This window comes from Protopterus annectens, chromosome 2.part2, assembly GCF_019279795.1.
Source record: "Protopterus annectens isolate FY-2018-M chromosome 2.part2, PAN1.0, whole genome shotgun sequence".
In the NCBI taxonomy this organism is placed as follows: domain Eukaryota; kingdom Metazoa; phylum Chordata; order Ceratodontiformes; family Protopteridae; genus Protopterus; species Protopterus annectens.
This window is the reverse complement of record NC_056730.1, coordinates 218136323-218149308: the sequence shown is the minus strand read 5'-3', so window position 1 is coordinate 218149308 and position 12986 is coordinate 218136323.

Sequence of the window (12986 nt, the reverse complement as noted above, 5' to 3'; positions counted from 1 at the left end):
CCGCTAGCTAACAAATTTGGCAAAAATTTCACTCCCCTATCCCCTGCAAACTTATCACAATTGTTGCCCCCCCAACCCCACCCTACATATCCAAACAGCAGGTCATTAAAGCCTGGTCTAAGGCAAAAAACACAGTCTCTGTAGGACTAGGCAGCATCCCAGGCTGTCATCTAAACACAATAAAACATGAACTAGCATGAACATTAAGTACCCTGTTCAGTTACAGCCTAACCACTGGCTTTATTCCTGTGGAGTGCCACAAAAGTTATTCCCCTCCACAAAGGTGGCTTAGGAACAGACCCAGGGAATTATAGACCCATAAGTCTGACCAATCTCATCTCTAAAGCCATGGAATTTAAATAAAGACATAGGCAACTTCCAAACCCTGAATCCGACCCAATTAAGCTTTGTCAAGGGCAGATCCTGCCTGTTAAATCTGGTGGATTTCTTTGAAAATGTGACCAGGACCATTTGACTAGGGCATATCTGCGCACACAGCATACCTTGCCTGGCAAAGGCCTTTGACACAACCCACACACAGGCTTTACTGATAAACTTAGCAAACTGAATTTAAACCCCTTTGTTGTAAGATGGGTTGCCAAATGGCTCACAAACCGGTCATACACTATCAAAGTGGGTGACTCCACATCAACCAGCAGACCTGACACCAGCAGGGTGCCACAAACATCAAGTGCTTAGCCCCCACTGTTTGGTATATACGTCTCAAAAGCTTAGGTCAAAACTAAGGGGTTGCAGCTGACCAAGTATGTAGACAATTGCAAGCTGGGTGCAATTACTGAATCCGCAAATGATGTCAGTATACTTTAGGAGGGTCTTATGCAGACCAATGACTGGTGTCTTAGTCATAGTCTCAAACTGAATGCAAAGATATGCATCATCATTCTCTTCGGTAAAAACAATGTCCATTCACACTATCAAATTAACAATACGCTATGTACCTACAAAGTGGTTAAGAGATCTGGGATTACAAGTAGACTGCAACCTGAACTTTGACCACCATGTGTCTATTTTAGTAAGGAAGGCTTTCTATATAGTGCAGTTGATTAGGAAAGGCATCACCTCTACTGCAAAGGAGGTTATAACCCCTCTATACTCTTCACTAATCAGGCCCATAATGCATTTTAACAGCCCATTTCAGCATGTAGTGTGCAAAGCAGCTGAAGCAATTAGAGACCTCAGAGGTTTCTAACTAAGAAGATCAAGAGACACCAGCATGTGCCTTACACAGACCAACTAATGTCACTTTCGCTGTACTCAGTGTCATATGGACTTCTTAGGGGAGACTTATGCCTGGCTTACAGAACAATCTCTGACTAAAACCTAATGAATTTGCTGCACATCTGTAAATCAAACGGGATGAGAGCTACCCATTCCAGGGACATAAATATGGCCTGTGACTTGAATAGGACATGCTGGAGGGACAGATTTGTATGCCAGCAACTACTGCATCTTTGGAATAGGCTGTCAATTCATGTGAAGTAGAAGAGATGATTGCAAATTAGGAGATGTCATTGAATCCCACCCTGACACAAATGTTCTCCAGGAGGGGCTGACACAGACAAGCAACTGGTGTCACAGCCATGGACTAAAACTAAATACCAAGAAATGCATAACAGTATCCTTTGGGAAGTCATCCGCCCCTGGTAACTATCATATTGGCAACACACCCCTTAGGGTTGATCCAGTAGTCAGAGACTTAGGAACACACAAAGAAAATAAACTAGCCTTTGACAATCGCAGGTGTACAGTAGTTAGGAAATCATCCTATGTTGAGCAAATTATAAAGAAAGGTATGGCATCTAAGTCCAAGGAAGTCATTGTTCCACTATATTCAGCATTCATCAAACCTGTCATTGAGTATAATGTCCCCTTTAGTATGTACCTAACCAGGCATATCCAACAATTGGAATATCCACAGAGGTTCCTTACTGAAAAAATGCAGGCCATAAGTAAAATGTCCTATGCAGACCACCCCAAGGCCCCATGCCTCTATTCTGTCTCCTACAGGCTTTTGAGGGGAGATCTATGCCTGGCATAAAGGGCATTGTCAGACCCCACTCTGATGGACCTCCTGCATATCCTCAAAACAAACAGCACCAGAATTACCCATTCTAAAGACATAAAACCTTACTTATAGTATAAACAAGACCTGCTGGAGAGACAGGTATATATCCCAGAGACTACCCTGTCTATGGAATAGGCTCCCCATCCACATGAAGCAAAGTTCCTCCCTAACCCAATTCAAGTACAACTTTGACAATTGTTTGGGGAACAGGAAATTCATCCCTGGTTTGGCACCTATGCCTCTAGTGGACACAGGCAACCTGTAAATGGTTCATCTTCCAATCCTCTACTTACACTTATCAAGGGTATCAGAACTTTTCAGAGATTTGGGATGCATGGCTAGGCTGAAAAAGGCCCTTGTTATTGTTAGCCTAGTAAACACCTATAAACGTATGAACCTAAAAGGAACCTGGATGACTGGATGGGGCACCGTAATTTTTTACTGGAGATAGTGCCCACAACCCTCCTGGACATGGGCAGTCATTAATAAGTACTGACTAGAGCATCTATGGAATTACATTTGGGATGAAACAGCTAGTCTTGAAATGACTTCCAGATTGATAGCCCAGTAACCACCTGTGGTCCTATGAAAAGGTCACCAAAGGCAATGGTTGAAGGCAAAATGGTAGACACCACATACCTCAATCTGGCCAAATCTTTTGATACAATTCCCCACTCAGGCAGAGTAGAAAAGCTAAGTAAACCAGGAATAACCTCCTGTATCACCTGCTGGACTGCCAAGTGTCTCACAGGTAGGATGCAGACAATCAAAACAGGAGATGTTACAACCAAAAGGACACCAGTTACCAGTGCGTCCCCTAGAATTCTCTGCTGGGACCTCTCCTGCTTGGAAGCAAAAGCCAATATTAAAGGGATCTTGGTATCTAAGTTTACAGATGACCACAAGCTAGGAGCACTCATTGAATCCCCAAATGATTTAGCCATCCTGCAGGAAGGACTGTCTAAAATAAATAACTGGTGCCAAAATCATGGACTGAAACAAAATGCCAAAAAAGCCATTATTGTATCTTTTGGGAAGTCTATTACCCCAGGGAACTACCACACTGACAATATGCCTCTAAGAGTTGACCCAGTTATTTGCAGTTTGGGAACTTGTATGGACAGTGACCTAACTTTTGACCAACATGTATCTATTGTAAGAAAGTCCTTCTATACTGCACAGCTTATAAACAAAGGCATTATGTCTAGATCTAGGAATGCTATTATCCCCTTTACTCAGCCCTCATTAGGCCACTCATTGAATATAATGCCCCCTTTGCCATGTATCTATCCAGACACATGCAACAACTGGGATGCCCACTGAAATACCTTATTAAAAGGATACAAGGCCTAAACATCATGTCCTACATGAAACAACTCAAAGCCCTCTCACTATAGTCAGTATCCAACAGACTGCTAAGAAGTGATCTGTGCCTGGCATACATGGCATCCTCTGACCCTTTGATGATAAATTTTCTGCATATCAGCAAGTCAAATGGCATCAGGAGTACTCTGTCGCGGGATCAAAACCTCTTCTGCAATATCAACAGAATGGTTTGGAGGAACATATATATCTTGCAGAAGATACTGCTGCCATGGAACAGACTCCCCATGCCCCTGTTCAAGCACAACTTAGGTCTATAAATTGGAAACAGAAAACTGACCCCAGGACTGTACTCTATACTTCTACTAAACAGAGGCATCTCCTCAATGCTTTATCCCATGCATGGGTCACATCAAATTATCTATGGTATGACCCCTGTTAGTTTCATTATAATATATAATTATTTACCATGGAATGGGTAAGGCCAATCCCTATGCAAATGGGATAGGTTATTTTGAGCACAAAAAGGTAAACTGGATAGGCTTAAAATGGCCTGCAAGGGTAGCAAGCCTAGTACTTACCTATGAACCAGTGAACCTATAAACCCTATGACCGTGGATTGCCTGTGATTTTTTGATAGCAGCAATATCTTTCTAAGATGTCTAATAGTTAAAATCTCTTTCTAGGAGAATTTTGCTCATTACCCATTCCATAGATTTTCCTAATACTGGTTTAGTTGATAGTGAATTTCTTCCAGGACATATATAAATAGACAAAGCAGTCATTGTTGTCTTCCCACCATCCCTCCAGAAGAAGCCTGCAAATTATCTTCTTTGTCATGATGTACTACTACTACTATAATATTTGCTGTGTGGAATAATAAAATAGCTACCCCCTTTTAGTTGCCTAATTCTGAAAAAATAACTAATTTATCCTCCCATCTCCATGCTAGTTTTGGTAGAATGTTTAAACTCCCATAGTAATGAAGTATCTGCCTATGTAATGAAAGATATGTTATTTTTAGTCATAATATGTCTATATTTACTTTTTATTTTGGATGACATGCTACTTTTCCTCATTTCAATTTTAATCCTTTCATATTAAGTGAGAATATATGCAATGTAAGGTTTATTTTATAGTGTTAAGTCAAAGAGAAGTAAGAGTTCTCTGAATACCGGTGTCTCAAACCACTAGCTGCAAATAAAAGCATATTTTTTGGCCTCTCATTTTTGAAGAGCACCACCACGTTTTCTTCACATCCATGTTTTCTTTAGCTTTTGCTGCCATAAAAAAGACCTTTGAAGTAGCAACAACATGAAAGCTCCATTCAGAAGGAAACAAAACTCCATAATAACTATTTGCAACAACAATTCCAAAGGTAGAGATCAATACTGCAGTCACTTAGGCACTGTTTTTAGGTAGAAAACGTCCTGTGCAAGATGGGCTCAGCCCTCCATGTGCATGATCTGCTATTGTCATGGTATGTGGAAAAAATATCCCCTTCTTTTATGAACTCTGCATCTCAATAAATCATCTGCTGCTTAAGTCTAGCTTCATTGAAAGTGAAACATGTATGGTCAATTGAGATCAAGATCACCTGTTATAGTTGCTTTGTTTGCTTCTATTATATTTTGTTGACCAAATAATAAGAATTAAAATGTCGAGAAGTCATTAAAAACATTCACACCAAGTGTAATATATTAACTGCCTCATGCATATATCCCAGTTGCTCTTTTAAATTTACAAAAGAAATACATCAGCCTTTCTTTGGTTACTGATTAGTCATATAACTATATGGACATTTTTAGGTCTATGAGTATTAGTCTATTTAAGCAGGCGTATTCCATCACCATGGCTGTTATGTCAGAGTGTTACTGCAGGGGAGTTTTAACTGTATGTTGGTACAAAGAGCTACCCCATTTTGCAAAACTATCATAGTCTATTTCTCATACTAGCTTGTCTTCTTCAATTCTTAGGACTCCAGCACTATGTAAATGTCTTGGACTATAGGATCTTTAAAGTAAGTGCCTATAGTTTAATTATTGCTGAATAGCATTATTCACTCATAACATTCTGTTCTTAATAACTTCAGAATTAATGTAAAGACTTCTAAGCTTTCATTACTGTTATAACATTAAGGTTAATAAAAATACTGAGTGAGGGAGATTCTGTAATAAAATAAATTAAAACATCATATTAAAGTTATTAAATTAAACATATATTATTTTTATATTCTGTAAGTCTGTGTTCAAGATGTATTTCAGTGTGCTCCTAATTAAAGACTTGAAATTAAATGTCTTTCCTGTTATTGCAACAGACAGCAAAGCAACTGGTGTATGTCACCCTGTTTTTTTTTTTATTTCTTTTTTTAAAGGCAAATTGTATAGCTGTGTTACTGCTTGGAAATAACACCAGGCAGGAACATGAAAATGTCAAAAGGGTCTATGTCATACGTTATCCCAATAAAGCTTTCTCAGCAGTGTCTAAACTGTGACCGGATTAAGCTTTCCTTGTTTAGTGAAAGAACAATGATATGCTCACATACATCTAGTTTTCAGGTGAACAGCATGAGTAGTTGTAAGCTTCTGATTGGTTAAATCTGTATAATACCATGTATATATATATATATATATATATATATATATATATATATATATATATATATATCATGCTATACCCAATGTTTTAAAGTATAAAAAGGGTTATCTTTGCAGTATTTCTCTTAACATCATGTTAAACATTTCTTGGTCATCTCATGAGTTGTGGCTTTAAGTAAATGTTATTTGTATAGCCAGACATTTTGTCTCTTTGTCTTTGCAATATTATTTACCTTAACAGATGGTACTGTGACTGGATTTGAACCAGAGGTATTAGTTGCTGTAAATGGTTATCTTAAGTGCAAAGTTTCCTGAGAAAAAAGAGTGCCAATAATACAAGTAAGTGTTCTAACTTACACCTTATGTTTCTTTTGTACCTTGACTCTCAGACTGCTGTTCTTATTTGGCTGTACAACTGTTTTAAGTAAATGGGTATTAAAATTTAAGGTTAATGGATTTTGTCATACCTTACCTGAAACAAAATAAGACAAAAAGAAAAAATATATATAAATCTGCATGCAGTCAAGGTTTTAACTATCTAAGTACAGTGTTAGTGTTGTGTGTAATTTATAGAAAGGTAGTCCCAGCTATAAGGCAGAGACGACTTTTGCCTTACCTGTGTGTTAGCGAGAATGGGAAATAATGGGGCAAGGGAAGTATGATTCCTACCTCCAAGGGTACTCCGGTATGCAAGTTGCAGGTATTTGGATAAGTGGTATGACTTTACAAAGGGAGACTTGGACTTTTTATCACATTAAAGTAATTAATTTAAGAAACATTAAAAAGCAACCAAAATAAAAACAGATCAGTAAGATGGTTTACTATCAAAATTGCAAACGGCAAAAGAAATGCTGTTTGCAACACCAAATCAAAACAACGAAAATCAACATCACTACAACAGCACAATGTTAAATCAGCTGATCGAATTCAGCAGATTTGACATTGTGTCTGAAAAGATCATGTGATGTCCATATAGGAGCTCATGTAAATGAAACTCCTATACCTCACATCACATTTATGCAGGGGGGCAAGATGCCCTGCACCCCCCACACCCCCTGCTAACTATATATTCCAACTCTGAGATCGCACTACAGTGAGGAAATGGATGGGTTTCCAAACCGCACTGTACCACAATTTCCGTATGGTATGTCAAGTTCATATCAGCAAATACACAGTGCATTCCCTGATATCAACTTTCCAACACGGAGATGTTCAGCAAGATGGAAATTTGAACATCCAAGTTTAGAATTGTCCATCTGTGGAGCATCTCTGTTCACAAAACTGATAGTAAACCCAGTAAGATCTTTTTAATAATTAGCATGGTAAACTATTCAAAAGAAAAATGCCTGCATTAAGTGAGTTAAAAGGTACAAACCTGAAACTGTTGCAACAAGTAAAATATCTAAAGGCCTTAGCAGAAAAACAAAATATGGGATCCCTTTACTCAGTAACATCTGAAAGCAATATATCTGGCAAGAATGACAATACATCTAAAGATGATTATCAGCCTTTGTCCCCTCCTCCATCTTTCTTTGAAGGTGACTTTCATCTGCTTCTTACTGCTCCCCCTGATGATAAAAGCAATCTCAAAAAAGTAGTAAAAGAAATGAACATGAGAAAATAAAGCAGACAGAAATCATAAAAAAAGATATGAGACAGCAACACCTCGATAATCCTTACTTTACCTGTTCTGAAGTACAACATGGGAATACTGTTATAGACAGAAGCAAAAAAAAAAAAAAAAAAACAAAAAACAAAAAGGAGCACCTGGCAACCAGATCATAGTAATGCTACCTTCCCACCCCCACCGACACAGACTCAGAAAAGTCAAAATGCTCCATACTGACAACACTCGGCAAAGAAAAAGAGGTGAGTCTCAACCAATTAATCAAAGGGACCATATATTGAACTAAATGTAGGGAAACAAAGAAAGTCCCATTTTTAATTGATACAGTGCCACTAGGTCTGTACTTAAGTTCAACTGGAGAAATACCTTCATCTAGAAAAAGGGTAAATGAGCTGACATGACTAATGTTCCTATTGTTTATCCTGTATCTCAACCTGTGCCTGTGTTCATAGGATCAGTAAAAGAAAAACATGCATTCTTGTTGAGTACTACATGTCCAGTAAATTTAATGAAAAGAAATCTATTATGTAAGCTAGGGTGTACCATCAATTGTACCCTAGAGGAAGTATATTTGAATGTCTCTGGTGAGGCAAAACGGATGGTTTTAACCCTGAAAAAATAAAATGATCACTGTCTCAGACAGATGAGAAACTCCTGCAACAGACACCCAGGTGTACATTGGCACAGCACTTTAATGCAGCAGGACAGTTAAAATCTGCATAACAAGTAAACAATTGAGAGGATTCAAATAATCTACCTCCCAGGGTGCCACAATATTCCATAAAACCAAAAACAAAAGAAAAATCTAGCCTATTATTCAGTCTCTGTTACAGCAGAGTAACTGTCACTACTAAAAGCTGTTACAACACTCCAATATTTCAAATTAAAAAGGCAGCCCAAAACGCCTATAGGTTTGTATATGATTTGAGGGATGTAAATCAGAACTACTTTCCTCTTATCCAGTTGTCCCTAACCCAGCAACTATTCTTAGCTGTATACCACTATGGGCATCTTATTTCTCTGTTATAGATTTGTGCTCACCCTTTTTTTCCTATACCTTGACAGTCAGTATTCATTTGCATTTGCATATAAAAGACAACAGCACACTTGCACAAGGCTAATTCAAAAATTCACTAAATCTCTGACAATATTTTCACAAATCTTAAAAAGGAACTTGAAAGGTATACAGTTTCCCCATCACTAAGTATTTGTGCAATACATAGATAACTTACTTACAGCATCAGACGTACTTTAGCATTCTTTACAGGAAACAAAATGCTTTATCACATGTATTAACTAAACTGGCCAATAAAAAAACTGCCTAACAGATTTGTATGACTAACAAAAAAAAATGCTTAAAATAAGAGCTTGAGGTTTTGCAAAATAAATATGATCTTGGCATCTAAAGGAGATGAGTCCTGCAGGTTCTTAGATCAGCACTGTCACTCTTACATTTCTAATTTCCATGATAAAAAAGCTAATTACATAAAAGAGCTTGCTAAGAAGGGTCTATATTAGACGAAGGAAAGTTCAATTTAGAGAACGCTCACATGAGCAAAAATCCAGGAACTCAAAACTGCACACCCCCAACTACGAGATTGCACTACAATGAGGAAAGGGCAAATATTCCCATCTTCACTGTACTGCGATCTCACAATTGCGGTTTCGAGTTCCGCATTTTTGCTCATGTGAGCATTTGCTAAGATGAACGTTTGTTCATCTAATATAGACCCGCTAAGAATCTATCAACAACTAAAACAAAATGTTTAAAATATAAAAATTAGCATTTTGCAAAGTTTGTTGTTATAATTGTGTTTTTTTTAGTTTATTCTTTAATTAAAATGTATTACTAAACTGTTTTATGACAAAAGCAACAGTAATGGTTTCTCCAAAACAAAAACACCCTAAAGCATATGTATTTGATAATTTTAATAACACTGTTGTTGATAACCTACAAAATACTGCAGTATAATCAAAGGTGGATTCATTAAAGCATACATGGTGGTTTTTCGCTGTGCCAGCATTGCAGTGCTATGTTCACATGGCCGCAGGCAACATTAAAATTTATTAAGCCCTGTGCAGAGGCATGCACCCCCACAGAAAGGAGTTAAACAGCATGGCATGCTAAACAGCTGCTTAAGCACCTGAACAGCATCCTAATCAACCCGGGAGACACCACAGAGCAATTCAACATGCCAGAAATCACCGTGCTGGTGTTCCATCTGTATTCAAAAACTAATCGAATTTAGCCTCAGAAAAAAGTGTACACAGCATAAATCTCAACCTTTCAGAGCAAAAAATCTGGACAAAACTATCAATAATGGGAGACAAAGGTCCAAAATTAGGAACAGATTTTAAATATTGCTCTTATTAACTTAGAAAGTTACTAAAGTAACAGGGCTTGTGGCTATCCCAACCCAAAATGAACAGTATAGTAATGCAGACCATACCTCTCAACCTCTTAGGGCAAGACATCTGGGCAAAGTCATAAATAATGGGGGGAAAGGCCCAAAAAGTTTGACAATTTTTAAATATTGCTCTTACAAAGTTGATAGAATAATAAGTTTTGTGTTAGTACGAAGTTTCCGAAGGGTATGAAACTTGAAACTCAAGTGTCTGTCATTATTTTTTAACTTCAGTTCTTAATGACTGGGCAATGTTTTGCCAAAAAATTTCATATCCATGTAAAAAACAGTACTCCTCTGTGCAGATTTATCCCAAAGTAATAACCTCCATTATGTGTTCAACATTCGGCTCCTCTTCAGTTTCCCTAGCTACACGGTTGCCAACAGTATAGATTCAGGGCTGTCAGAATGGTGTAGATGCAAATGAGGTCTGAACTCATTAGAATTGCTGAATCCCAAAAAATTGGATCTATGTAGGGATGTAAGCAATGTGTAGGCACTTCCTCAGTGTTTGCATTTACTGGATGGGAACTGTGAATGATTACATCAGGGGGGTGAGTCCGGTTAGACTTACAAAGTGTTACATGTAGGTCTGTCAGGGCTGGAAATGCAAGTAAGCAGTGCACAATTCACAGGTTCTGTTTCATTATCATCCAGCCTCCTCTTGATTTGTTGGCAAATTGTGTTATCTCTGTCAATTTTTTATTTATTTTTTTTTGCTGTGCTTGTGTAATGCTGCTCTTCACACAATCACAGGAAACGAAGGAATGCAATGCTTATCTTGTTTGCCCAGCATTATGCAACGGGCAAATGAGAGAACTTAATAATGATTAGTAAATAAGGGAATGTCATATAACCATTCCAGTGTCAGCATTGCTAAAGTTTGACAATTAGTATTTAGTCTAGAAAACACACCTGCTACTTAAGTGACTCTTTGGCAGCACGTGTTAATGCATTAATACATCTTTTGGAACAGATGGTACTGGGTTCGAATACAGGTGTATTTAATACTTTAAAAATCTTTTCATTATGGTGTGATAATGCAATGGCAGAGTTAAGCAGCATTGCACGGGGGTAACCACAGCTTTTGCCACCATGCACCATTGGTGCATGGTGCGTACCTCCACACTAACATCGAGCCCAAAAAGTGAAGGGATCCATTGCTTCTCCAACATTGCTAAAGTCTGATAGGTAGTATTCAGTTTGTGAAATGTACCTGCTACTAAACTGAGACTGTGGCAGCAGGTGTTAATGCAGTCATTGCAAGTATACATTGCAAATACAACTGAATATAACACTTTTAAGTTCTTTTGTTCTACCTTTGCTGCATGTTGGTGGGTGATAAGCACCATTGTGCAATAATGCATTAAAGAAAAGAAAATGGGGAAGATAGGACAGTGGTATAATGGGGAGCAAGCAGAGGGAAGAACAAATGGAAGGCAATACAGGAATGTGCAGGAAGGAGGTAGGAAAGAACCAGAGCTAACCGTTTCTTCAGCAGTAAAAACTGATAATATATACTGAATAATCGCTGAATTTGGACTGTCGCCTCCAGAGAGAGGGGTGACCAGAACATAGCCATGTTGTATAGCCAAATAGACCAAATCAAGTTTGTCAAGAAGAAACGTGCAAAGTGGAGAGCTATGTATGGGACAATTTTCCTTTTTTTTTTTTTTTTTTTTTTTTTTTTTTGTGGGACTTGTGTCCATTTTTTTTTGAGACAGAGAGGAATGTTGGTGAAGGGATGTAGGTATATCTGGGTCTGGGAAGATGACTAAGTAAGGAAGCAGTTGAAGACATACAAGACACTGGGACAGTGATGGACACAAGAGGTTGGTGGACACCATAGATGGGGTGAGGGTGGGGACATCCAAGACCCATGGACGTCAAGCTGGTTGACAGTGAGAATTGGGTCCTCACCCACAGTGCTGTCATCGCTGTCACCCCACTCCACCACTAGCTGGAGCACTCAATGTCTGCTTTTCCTCCTGCCTATGTAAAATGAGTGAGAGCAACTCCTCCATCCAGTGTAGGTGTATACCAACAGTGCAGTGCACAACCCTACGCACCATGCCTGACAGTTCAGCATGGGTGATAAACTCACCACCCCTGCCACTGATGCCGGAGGGAACCACTGGCCTATTCTCTGGGGCAGAACCACCTGAGGGGACAGGTAGTGCAGGGACAGCAGAGATGTTGCTGCCAGATGGGCTCCCAGATGTGCGGGGCAATGATGCAATGGCCGGTGGAGTACAAAAAGGTGGATCCTGTGGGGCAGGCTACCCCACTGTGTTGTGGAGCATTTTGTGATGTGGTACACATTGATGACATGGACACATTTTGACAACACATAATGAAATAAAACAACAAAAAAATAAATAAAATAAATAAATAAATAAAAAGAGCTAAGGGTTGGGGTGAGATAAAAAAGATACGATTAGTACCTTCATATGTAACATACAATGCATTAATATAACTTTTTGACTCTATTTTCTTAACCTTTACTCTTAGGACTACCACTTCCTAACAAATAACTTATTATTTTTAAGACTAGCAGCTTAACAGATGCACACTATACTACAGATTGCAGCAAGTACTCCTTTACATGTGCATATATTGCACAAATGCATGTTCTGGTTATCCGGATTACAGTTTATAGCAGGACATGTGTGCTACTTGTATAGAGTTTTGCATTAATCGTTTAGGTTACACATAATTGAAGAATTAACAGTTACTGTATAGTTGGGAAGTGTAGTATTTGAACCCACCACTTCTGACTAAAGTCTAATATTGCACTCTTGGTTTGTGCTATAGACTAATACATCCATACTTTGTTTTACAGTTGATAAATGCATGCTCAATTTGTTACAATTGTATAAAATACCAAGCAACCTATATTTAACTTTTAATGGTACAATAACAGTACTCTTCTTCTGCATACATACCAC